This window comes from Pecten maximus, chromosome 4, assembly GCF_902652985.1.
Source record: "Pecten maximus chromosome 4, xPecMax1.1, whole genome shotgun sequence".
In the NCBI taxonomy this organism is placed as follows: domain Eukaryota; kingdom Metazoa; phylum Mollusca; class Bivalvia; order Pectinida; family Pectinidae; genus Pecten; species Pecten maximus.
The window spans coordinates 41,611,160-41,621,415 of record NC_047018.1 but is presented as its reverse complement, the minus strand read 5'-3'; positions in this window follow the sequence as shown (position 1 = coordinate 41,621,415).

Below are 10,256 nucleotides of genomic sequence, written 5' to 3'. Positions count from 1 at the left end.
TTATTTACTGGAATGTCTTTCGTAAAATCCTCCATCAGTGTATATATAGTTACTGATATCTAAACCTCTCGGTAAATCTCAAACTGACGATTACATCCTGTATACATAATGTCACTCTACTGTCGTTTTATACCCACGCCATTTTATTGTGCTGATCTGCTATTGAAACAATTCCAGTGACATGAAAGAATAAAAGATTTAAAACTCTTTTTCGTATTTTGTAATCTAAATGCTGTCCTTTGTTATCAGTACCGCCATTGTTAAACCGTTTGATCATTTTTATTGGTGAAATTACATCATGACAATAACTTTAAAACAATAAAGTGCAATTTGTTTGTAGATAATGCTTTCTGTCGTGTTCCTAAACACATGCGCCATTTCTATATAACACCTCTGAGAATAGCAACTCAACTCACACCGTATCCTTTCCCGAATGCTATCCAACCCCAATGGGTTTTTGTTTTTTTTTTCGAAAAGACGTTTAAGATCATTTTATAAGACCTGCGTCATTCAGTTCAGTAATGTGGTCAATGCCTAATGACAGTACATGTATATCGCTATCACGGGGGACTGTAATATGGTCAATACGTACTGAAAGTATATCGCTACCACAGGGGACTGTAATATTGTCAATGACTACTGGCAGTATGTCGCTGCCACAGGGGACTGTAATAAAGCTAATGCCTCTTGAAAGTATGTTGCTAGGGCAGGGGACTGTAATATGGGCAATGACTACTGGAAGTACGTCGCAACCACAGGGGACTGTAATATGGTCAAAGGCTGAAAAAATTGAAACACTTAATTCCATAAGAGTAATACAGCTGTTCTGACATTTAAACATATGTTAAAAATATGCACTCTTTACATATTTTTTTAACACAGTGCAAGTAAAATCTAAATTCTTCAATATTATAACAGTTATTTGAGCCAATTTGTCTTTCTAACTTTCCTTCTGGATTCCCTCGCCTTTTACCCCAAACATCACTGACGAGTCCTACAACGACGTTTACGGGCTATGAGCCATTTTTATTTGATACATCAACCATCATAATAGTCGTATATACTATTAAATTCAGTATAAAAAGTTTTTATTTACTGGAATGTCTTTCGTAAAATCCTCAAACAGTAAATATAGTTACTGATATCTAAACCTCTCGGTAAATCTCAAACTGACGATTACATCCTGTATACATAATGTCACTCTACTGTCGTTTTATACCCACGCCATTTTATTGTACTGATCTGCTATTGAAACAATTCCAGTGACATGAAAGAATACAATTTAAGAAATATCTTTTTCGTATTTTGTAATCTAAATGCTGTCCTTTGTTATCAGTACCGCCATTGTTAAACCGTTTGATCATTTTTATTGGTGAAATTACATCATGACAATAACTTTAAAACAATAAAGTGTAATTTGTTTGTAGATAATGCTTTCTGTCCTGTTCCTTAACACATGCGCCATTTCTATATAACACCTCTGAGAATAGCAACTCAACTCACACCGTATCCTTTCCAAAACGCTATTCAGCCTCAATGTTTATTTTGTCACAAAGACGTTTAAGATCATTTTTCAAAACCTGCGTCATACAGAAGTCATAATAAAGTGTGATATATCGTGATTGGTTGAAAATACGTCGTCTAACATCGAGGTAAATGCAGTGTTTTTTTTATGATTGGTCAGAAGTAGTGTTAGTATATAATACGGATTCAGGGCGAAACGAAATAACAACATGTCTGATCCTGAGAAGTACAGACAGAACCGCTGTTTCGGAAAATGAAAGTAAAATAATATATCCAAGCTAATAATAAACATTGTAACATGAAATCATATTCAAAAACATACTTTAAAGTCAGTCAAATCCGTGCTACAATGGCCGAAACTGTGTGGTCCGATAATCGGGAGCATTGCGGTTGTTTCGGAGTTAATCTTGAGAATAATTTATTCGTTTAATTAGTTAGTTTCCGTCCATTGCTAGGTTTCACCTCATCGACTAGCTATAGCAGTGTTCTGTCGGCGTGAGGTAGTGAACTTCTATTTAGGAACTTTCTTTCCTGCGAAAGGTTTATGAGTATTTTTATTGAAAAGTTCAACGATTGTTAAATTGTATGACGGGCTCAATTATATTTATCTGTCACACAGATTGCATTTATAGAGGCAATGAATGCAATCTAATAAGCATTTTATTGTTATATTTGCATTAACATGTGTTCAACTCTGTCCTTCTTTGATAAATACGTCCTTTATTTTCACACCTTTCCCTGTAAGTTCACATTTGAAAGAATTGTATCTTTAAATCAAATTCATTTCTTTGATTGATTCGAAACCAATCTGACACACAGTGCAAAGCCTTGCCGTGACGGTGATCAACTAAGTGCTAAAATGACGTCATAATAACGCAATTATTCTCCATCATAGTCTTCGCTCCATTTGAATTACCCGTAGCGCATAGCGAAGCATTTCCGTGACGTTGTTCAAAACGGCATAACAATTATTAGGTCCCACACAAGTAATTCAGCCAATCATCTTCTGACTTGAACCAAGCCCTTGAAGAAAATGTGTTTCTGAGGTTTGTAGTTATTTTCCTGAGTAAATAGCATTAAATAGTTACTTTCTATATACAAGAATAAAGAGTAGGGCATTGAGATTTGGAAAATCAATATATTGAAAAAAAGATTACATGTATAAAAAGGCGGGAATTCCCAAGGTGGGGGTTCCCCATTCCACTGTTAATATGAGGACTACTGTCTTTCAAGTGCTGGTGTGCTCTTATATGCCATTAAACCTATCAAATATCATTTTAAGGTAGAAACAGAAACTTCAAACTTTCATTTGATAGGATTTTACATCATTGAAACTTCAAATGAGCGATTTACAGTAGGGGATGGAGTCCCCGATAATAACATACCCGCTAAGACCACCCAAGTCTTATAGGTCTCAAACAACTAATTATTTTACTATACATGTTATGGGAGACTATGCCACCAAATGTAGATGTTTATGGTGTAATCACACGCCTTATTTACTGGCTGTTATTTAATACAATTCATCTGTATAATAATGAGTCATTTAAGAAAAAGTCGTCGTCGTTGTCGTCGTTGTTGTTGTTTCTCCTCCTTTCCTGCAATGACGCCCATCCTAACCCAGGTACCCTAGATCATAATATCGATAATACAATATATAAGAATACAATGTACATATATTTTATCACGTATGACATCGTTTGCGGTACAGAGACTCACCTAGCTTGATTCTTGGTGGTTACGAGTTATATCGCAAGGACTCCGGGAGGGGGAATAGCTGTTTACACATCAAGTCTAAGTTATGCAACTGAATTTCAAGTGGGTGAGGTTATTTGACCGGAGATCCAGTTTCCAAATAGGAAATATCGTCTATACAGTCCTTTTGGAATCACTAATTGCGGTTTTCTAAAGAAACTGATATCCAAGAAACTCCACATATTGTAATAGTTTGTGTTGACATTAATGTTCTTCTCCTAATTATAGAAACAACACGTATTCACTTGTTTCACCTGACTATTGTATTCGACAAACCGACGCGCATTACTGCACGCACGAGCTCTACCTTACTTGACCCGATTGTACTCTCTGACACGTGTACTTCTAGATTTTCTGACATTGACTCGACGATATATATCTGACCACAAAGTGGTGGATGTAGAGACGTATGAACGATACAATAAGATGGTATTATGACGATCTTGTTAATAACTGTTCTGGACGATACAAGGACCTGAAAATTGCAGTTAATGCGTATTTGGGCCTACCCACAGGGGCTGTGGGCCTACCCTATACAAAGGGACATGAACATTAGTTTGCGTGTATTTGGGCCTACCCTATACACAGGGGCCTGAGAAGTTGTTACAGTTTACGTGTAATTGGGCCTACCCTATACACAGGGACATGGAAATTTGTTACAGTCTACGTGTATTTGGGCCTACCCTATACACAGGGGACTGATAATTTGTTACATTCTACGTGTATTTGGGCCTACCCTATACACAGGGGACTGATAATCTGTTACAGTCTACGTGTATTTGGGCCTACCCTATACACAGGGGACTGATAATTTGTTACATTCTACGTGTATTTGGGCCTACCCTATACACAGGGGCCTGATAATGTGTTACAGTCTACGTGTATGGTCCTACCCTTTAGTAAGACCGAGTTTTCTCTGGCACTGGCACCATGTCTACACAAGACAAGGTGCCGGGGCTAGAGGAAACTCGGGCTAGCCTGTACATGTAGTGTGTTAACATGTTTTCAGACGTTTAGAGGGGCTAGATTAAAATTCGGTAAAATGACAAATTAACAACGCTCTAATTAGCATTAATAATTTGGCAGAAAAGTGATTGGTAAAATTCAAAATTCAGAATTCATAGATAACCATAAACACCTAGAAGTTACTTTAAACACCAATTGTAATTTGAGTAGTCATATAGACAACATATCAGAACAGTTAAGTATCCTTCTTAAGCTCAATATCATGTTAAATAGACGAATTTTAATCAAAATCTTTAAGTCATACAGGCTTTCATTATTTGAATATTGTTTTGAAGTTTGGGATGAGTGTTCTCTAGGTGCCGCCGATACAATATACTAATTAGAAACAATTAATGGTTTACCATCTAGTATGATAGTTGAAATTCCTTATACTCTGAAAGCGGGATAGAATCGCTCGTAAATCGTCATTCTCGGAGAAAACTGCAACTCTTCTATATATCTTAATTCTTCGTTACATACCTTTATATAGCCTCAGAAAGTTGTCATTATCATGAACATCCGTGATGCAAATAATTTCTCTTTACCAAATCCCGACTTTAGTTTACCAACTAAGTTTTTTTTTATTTACTCTTCGACTTTGGAACCAACTCGACTTAGAGATTTTGCATAGTGTCTCGTACCCAGTATCTAAAATTCCTTTATAGCCATGAAAAAATTATAAATTATCATTTAATTGGAAAACGATAATATAATATATTGCAAGATTAAAAAATAAATGAAGTATTTGAAATTATGTCTTGTTCCTATCAAAGGGGTTTCCAGCAATGTTAATTTCCCACAGGGGTCGACCTAACAATCTTTAACACTTTACACTTAGAGACCATTCAGCGTTTGTCATTTAATCCAAATTAATCGATGATGCACTTGCCTAATTAACTAATAATGTAACTTAATTCCTAAACTAAGAACGCAGATTGTAAAAATAAATAAATAAATAAATATTTTAACGAAATAGTGGAACGACTGCTTCGCCCGTTGTCAATATAATGTGACCGGGTGGGGTGTCCTGCTGGGTGTCTTCGGCAGTATGCTTCAGTGAGGTAACACTATAAATCGGCAAAAGTTCCGGCCTATCACAAGGAGACATAGCACAAACATACCGCAGCCTCCCAAAACACACATACGCACTCATCACACCCATGCATATTGCACGCACGGGAGGCCGTCCTTAAATGACCTTTGTTGTTGATAGGACGTTAAACAAATAAAAGCAAACCATCTTACACCAAACAGCATTCTGGAGCACAACACGTGTTGTCTGAAGCATTTTGGCAAGCGGTTGACTGTCATACTTGACGTTATATGTATCTTTTAGGGCTCAAACAACTCAATAATTTACTAAATGTTATTACTAGTGACTCCATCCCTTCATTCACTCGTTTTAAGTCCAAATGATGTGAAAATTCTGTCAAATTAAAGTTTGAAGCTTTTTCTACAGGATAAATGTTTTATTTTATAGGTTTTACGGCATATGAGAGCACGCCAGTACTTGAAAGACAGTAACCCTGACATTTACAGTACACTGGAGAACCACCACCTGGGGAATTCCCGCCTTTTACACAAGGAATCCTACGTCATTCTATTTTCAAAATCTTAAGACCCTATCCTTTATTCTTGTATATAGAAAGTACTTATTTCATACGTTGATTACTCGGGAAAACAGCTACAAGCGTAAAAACACACTTTCCTCAGGGACTTGCTTCAGGGGAAACACCAGCTGATTGGCCGATTTAGTTGTGTGAGCCCTTCTTCCTGAGTTCTGATAACAAGCTTCAGAGAATCTCCTACTGTGACCAGAAGAAGCGGAACTATTTGAAGTTCATGAGCATAACCCTACCTAATGGTTACATTCTGGACACAGTAGGACATTTTACTGATAGCGATAATGATGTGAAGGTTAAGGGATGTTTTACTGGTTTGGAATCACGTAGTTGGACAAGAAAGATGTCTTATTTTAAACCTGGGCAGACTCAACATGGCGACCTACAAGCAAACATTCATATATCCATAACTAAATCCAGATGGGTTGTGGAGTCAAATCACACACGATTCAAGCAATGGCTGTTTTTTTCAAAACGTAGCTTGCCTCAAACTATTTCATTGATGCCATCGAGGTACTCGTTAGAATAGCAACAACCTGTCTCGATAGAATCCGATGACCCATATATGTTAGAAAAACCAGAGCGAGACGCAAAGGAAAGGGTGTTGGCTGACACAAATGAAAGCGCCTTAGTGTTCACAGCACCTTAGCCAGCTTACCGTGTGAAAGACGAGCCAGATCTTACCAGAAGGGCCAAGTCCCTAATTGTCAAGCTAGATGCGACTGCGGATAATTCTAACTTTCAGAATTTAGTCTCGAATACCTTCGCTGGCTACATCAGTGATGATGGTGACTACGAGATATGGATCTATCGGTACTCACGAGACATTGTACAATGTCAGATCCACTCGAGGCATAAGAGCAATGTAAAGTACAATGTTTGGATCCAGCATGCCAGTCTGACACCATCAATCCTATAAAGGATTATTATTGCCAGTGTCCTACTGGACAGAGAACTATGGTGTATGTGCTCACGTAGCGAGTATCCTTTACTCTTCAGGATACTACAGGCATTTGGAAATCAGTAACCCTTTGCATCCAAAAGTCAAAAAGTTTAAGACAAACCTCAAGTAATGTAGATTTCGCTACCAACCGTCAACTTCCAGGTTTTAGGTATGGTCGACTTGGATAATTAGAATTTAGGATGTAGACCAACACTGGCATGGCCAATCAGATTCTAGGACGAGTAAGCCATATTGGATTCAAGATTAGTTGGTTTAATGTGTAAACCAACATAAATCTATCATGTTGCGTTCTTGTCGAAAAATTGATTCAGCAAATTGTAAAAAAAATAATATTTATGGTTATCGGGGAACATGGCGGCCATTTTGAAAGTTTAAATTTGACTTTAGTTGGTTTTTAGTGTACATTTGTAGGTGTCGGTCCCCGTGTACTAATGAAAACAATCTACAATCATTCTATTTCAGTTTTCTTTACAATATTTCATTGCAAAACATATTTTCCTCTGTGCTCGTTTTCTACAAACAGTATATACAAATGTAGCAATATTGTCAATCAATTTCTCATCCCCCCCCAAACCACCTTTTTTTTCATTTTTGGCACACAAATGGCGCTATAGTTTTGCGTATGTGCATGTTTGGACTAAAATGTCTATTTGTAAACGTAGGACTACAGAGGCTACCGATAGCTTCTTCGGCCATTTTTGAAACCCCACCTTTGATAGATTACCGCCACTGCAAATGCGGACATCCTATTGATGATCCGAAACCACTTTTTCTTTGTTTGTAATACTTACATTATGTATATAGATCAGGAAATAAATTTTTACTGTAAATAGAATGATTCTATACTACTAGGTATAACTACTGTACATGGAAGTAAAGTTCTAGTATGGTCTGATCAATTAAGAAAGTCGTTACGTTACCTCAATTTGCTAAATCAAAGCACGGCGATTTCACTTCTTTTTGTATTAAAAACCAAATTTAATGAACTACAAATCCTTAATGAAACAAATAATGAAACAACAGAAAATGCCAGCATAATAACGAAAACATTATTCTAACCATCGCCGGATTCCAACGGTGAATTGCACTACGTATACGCTACGCTACCCTTATATAGGGGGCCGCGGTGGCCGAGAGGTTAAGATGTCCCGACACTTCATTACTAGCCCTCCACCTCTAGGTTGCGAGTTCGAAACTTACGCTGACCATTTGCCTGGTACTGACCGTAGGTCTTTGGTTTTTCTCCGGGTACTCCGGCTTTCCTCTGTTTCCAAAACCAGACACGTCCTTAAATGACCCCGGCCAGGCTGTGAACACAGGGGCTTGGCACGATTTTCCAAATGATAGTCTATATATATATGTATATACTATATACATATATATATAGACTATCATTTGGAAAACCGTGCCAAGCCCCTGTGGCTGTGAATAGGACACTACACAAAATAAACCATAAAACACAAGCGTAGTGCAATTAACTGATGGTATCCGACGATAGATGAAACGAGTGCAAAATACAAAAAAAAAGGGGAAAAATACTGACTTGTATGGAGGCCCTGAAAGGTACACGGATAATAAGATCAGGCGTTCCGATAGGTAAGCGTCTTTTGTTCTTTCAATTCATCTGTATTTCCAACGTACTATTAACCTACATACACTGTAATTGAACTGGGGATCATATTAACAAGGGATGTGTGTCTGTAGCCATAGAAACCAACAAATGACTCTTATTTCAATAGTTTATAGTTACGATCACGTATTTTTACTGGAAACAAGCTGTCAAAGGAGGAATTTAAAGTGTCATATAACACTTAAACCGACCTAATATTGGAACTTCATTAATTCCTTATTTTTATTGCTGTCTTCTGACGTAATTCGAGTAAAGAAACTGCCTCTATATAGACGTTTGTTACGGTAACAGCTATCTAGTACGAGCGAACTACATGTGTACCTGACGACTCGAGTACACTTCTAATCCCCAGGGACTGTCAGATCCTGGCGCTGTCATTGGATATAATTTAAGTTTTCTGGAAAGATCGGCGACAATACAGCCGGAAGCTTTCAGCTTATATGGTTGTAGATATCGAACACCAATTATCACGCGATAATCAAGTTGACATGTTAATTAAGACCACGTGTACTATGTGAACGTTTCTTTCTTTCAAAACCTTTCCACGGCAGATAGGGTAATCGAACTTCGGTCGTCTTGATGACAGTCAAGTGTGTTACCACTGTACCATCCGACCACAATGTGTGTTATTTCAAGATAATGAAAAAGTTATTAATTTATATATGTATTGATTGATTGATTGATTTATTTATATTAATTTTTATTTTTGTATTTCTTTTTTTTTATTATTTAATTTTATTTATATCTTTTTTTTTTTTTTTTAATTTATAATCATTTTTTTTTATAATTCATTTTTTATTTTGAAATCATGGTGTGTAATACATATACATGTATAATCACATACATATAACACACAGAGACAGTATTACATTAATGTTCATATTTTTACAATTGCATTCTCATTCACTCATAGAGTACATATATATATATTCCTTCATACACACATATATCCTCACATACAACATTTTAAAACTTATTCATTGTATCAATATTCATATTCATTTATTGTTTCATTTACACCCATGCACCCATGCATACATACTAGTATATCCACTCTCACACTGAAACATAACATATTTAAGAGAAGGGAAGAAGGGAAGGAGGAGGAAAGAAAGAAAAAAATAGTGATAGAAACAAGGAGAATAGTTGCGGTTAATTTGAATACATGTACATAGAGTAAATTATTTATTTCTATAGAGAGATAGAAATCAAAAGAGTTTCCATTAGGGTAGAGATAAGGGGAGTGATATTGATAATGGCATAGCTTTAGTTACAAAAAGAATATAATAGTGTTTGTAAACTGTCAGGAATTAGTTTTGGCTATTAAATATCAAGACGAATAAAGTTTTTTCCATTTACACCAAGTATTCGTGAGTTTTGCTTTGAAAAAATCGTTCTGACCTTTTGATATGAATTTCTGCGTATTGTAGTAATCTTTTATGTTGTTTGCCAATGCGTTGACATTTAAGGATTTATTAAGACACCTCGTTCTGTAAATGTGTTGTTTGATGATAAGAATTACTATATTATCAACTGTTGCATTAATACTATTGTTTGTCAGTCCAAAAAGAAAAGACTGTTTATTTATTGCAAAAGGAATATAGAGTGCATCTACCAGTGATTCAAAATTTTGTAATAGATTTTGCACTTCCTGACATTCCCACATCAAGTGAATTATTGTTTCTCTTTCAGAGTTACAGAAAGTGCACATAGGGCTATTTACTATACCATATTTAAACAAATTAGAATTGGTGGT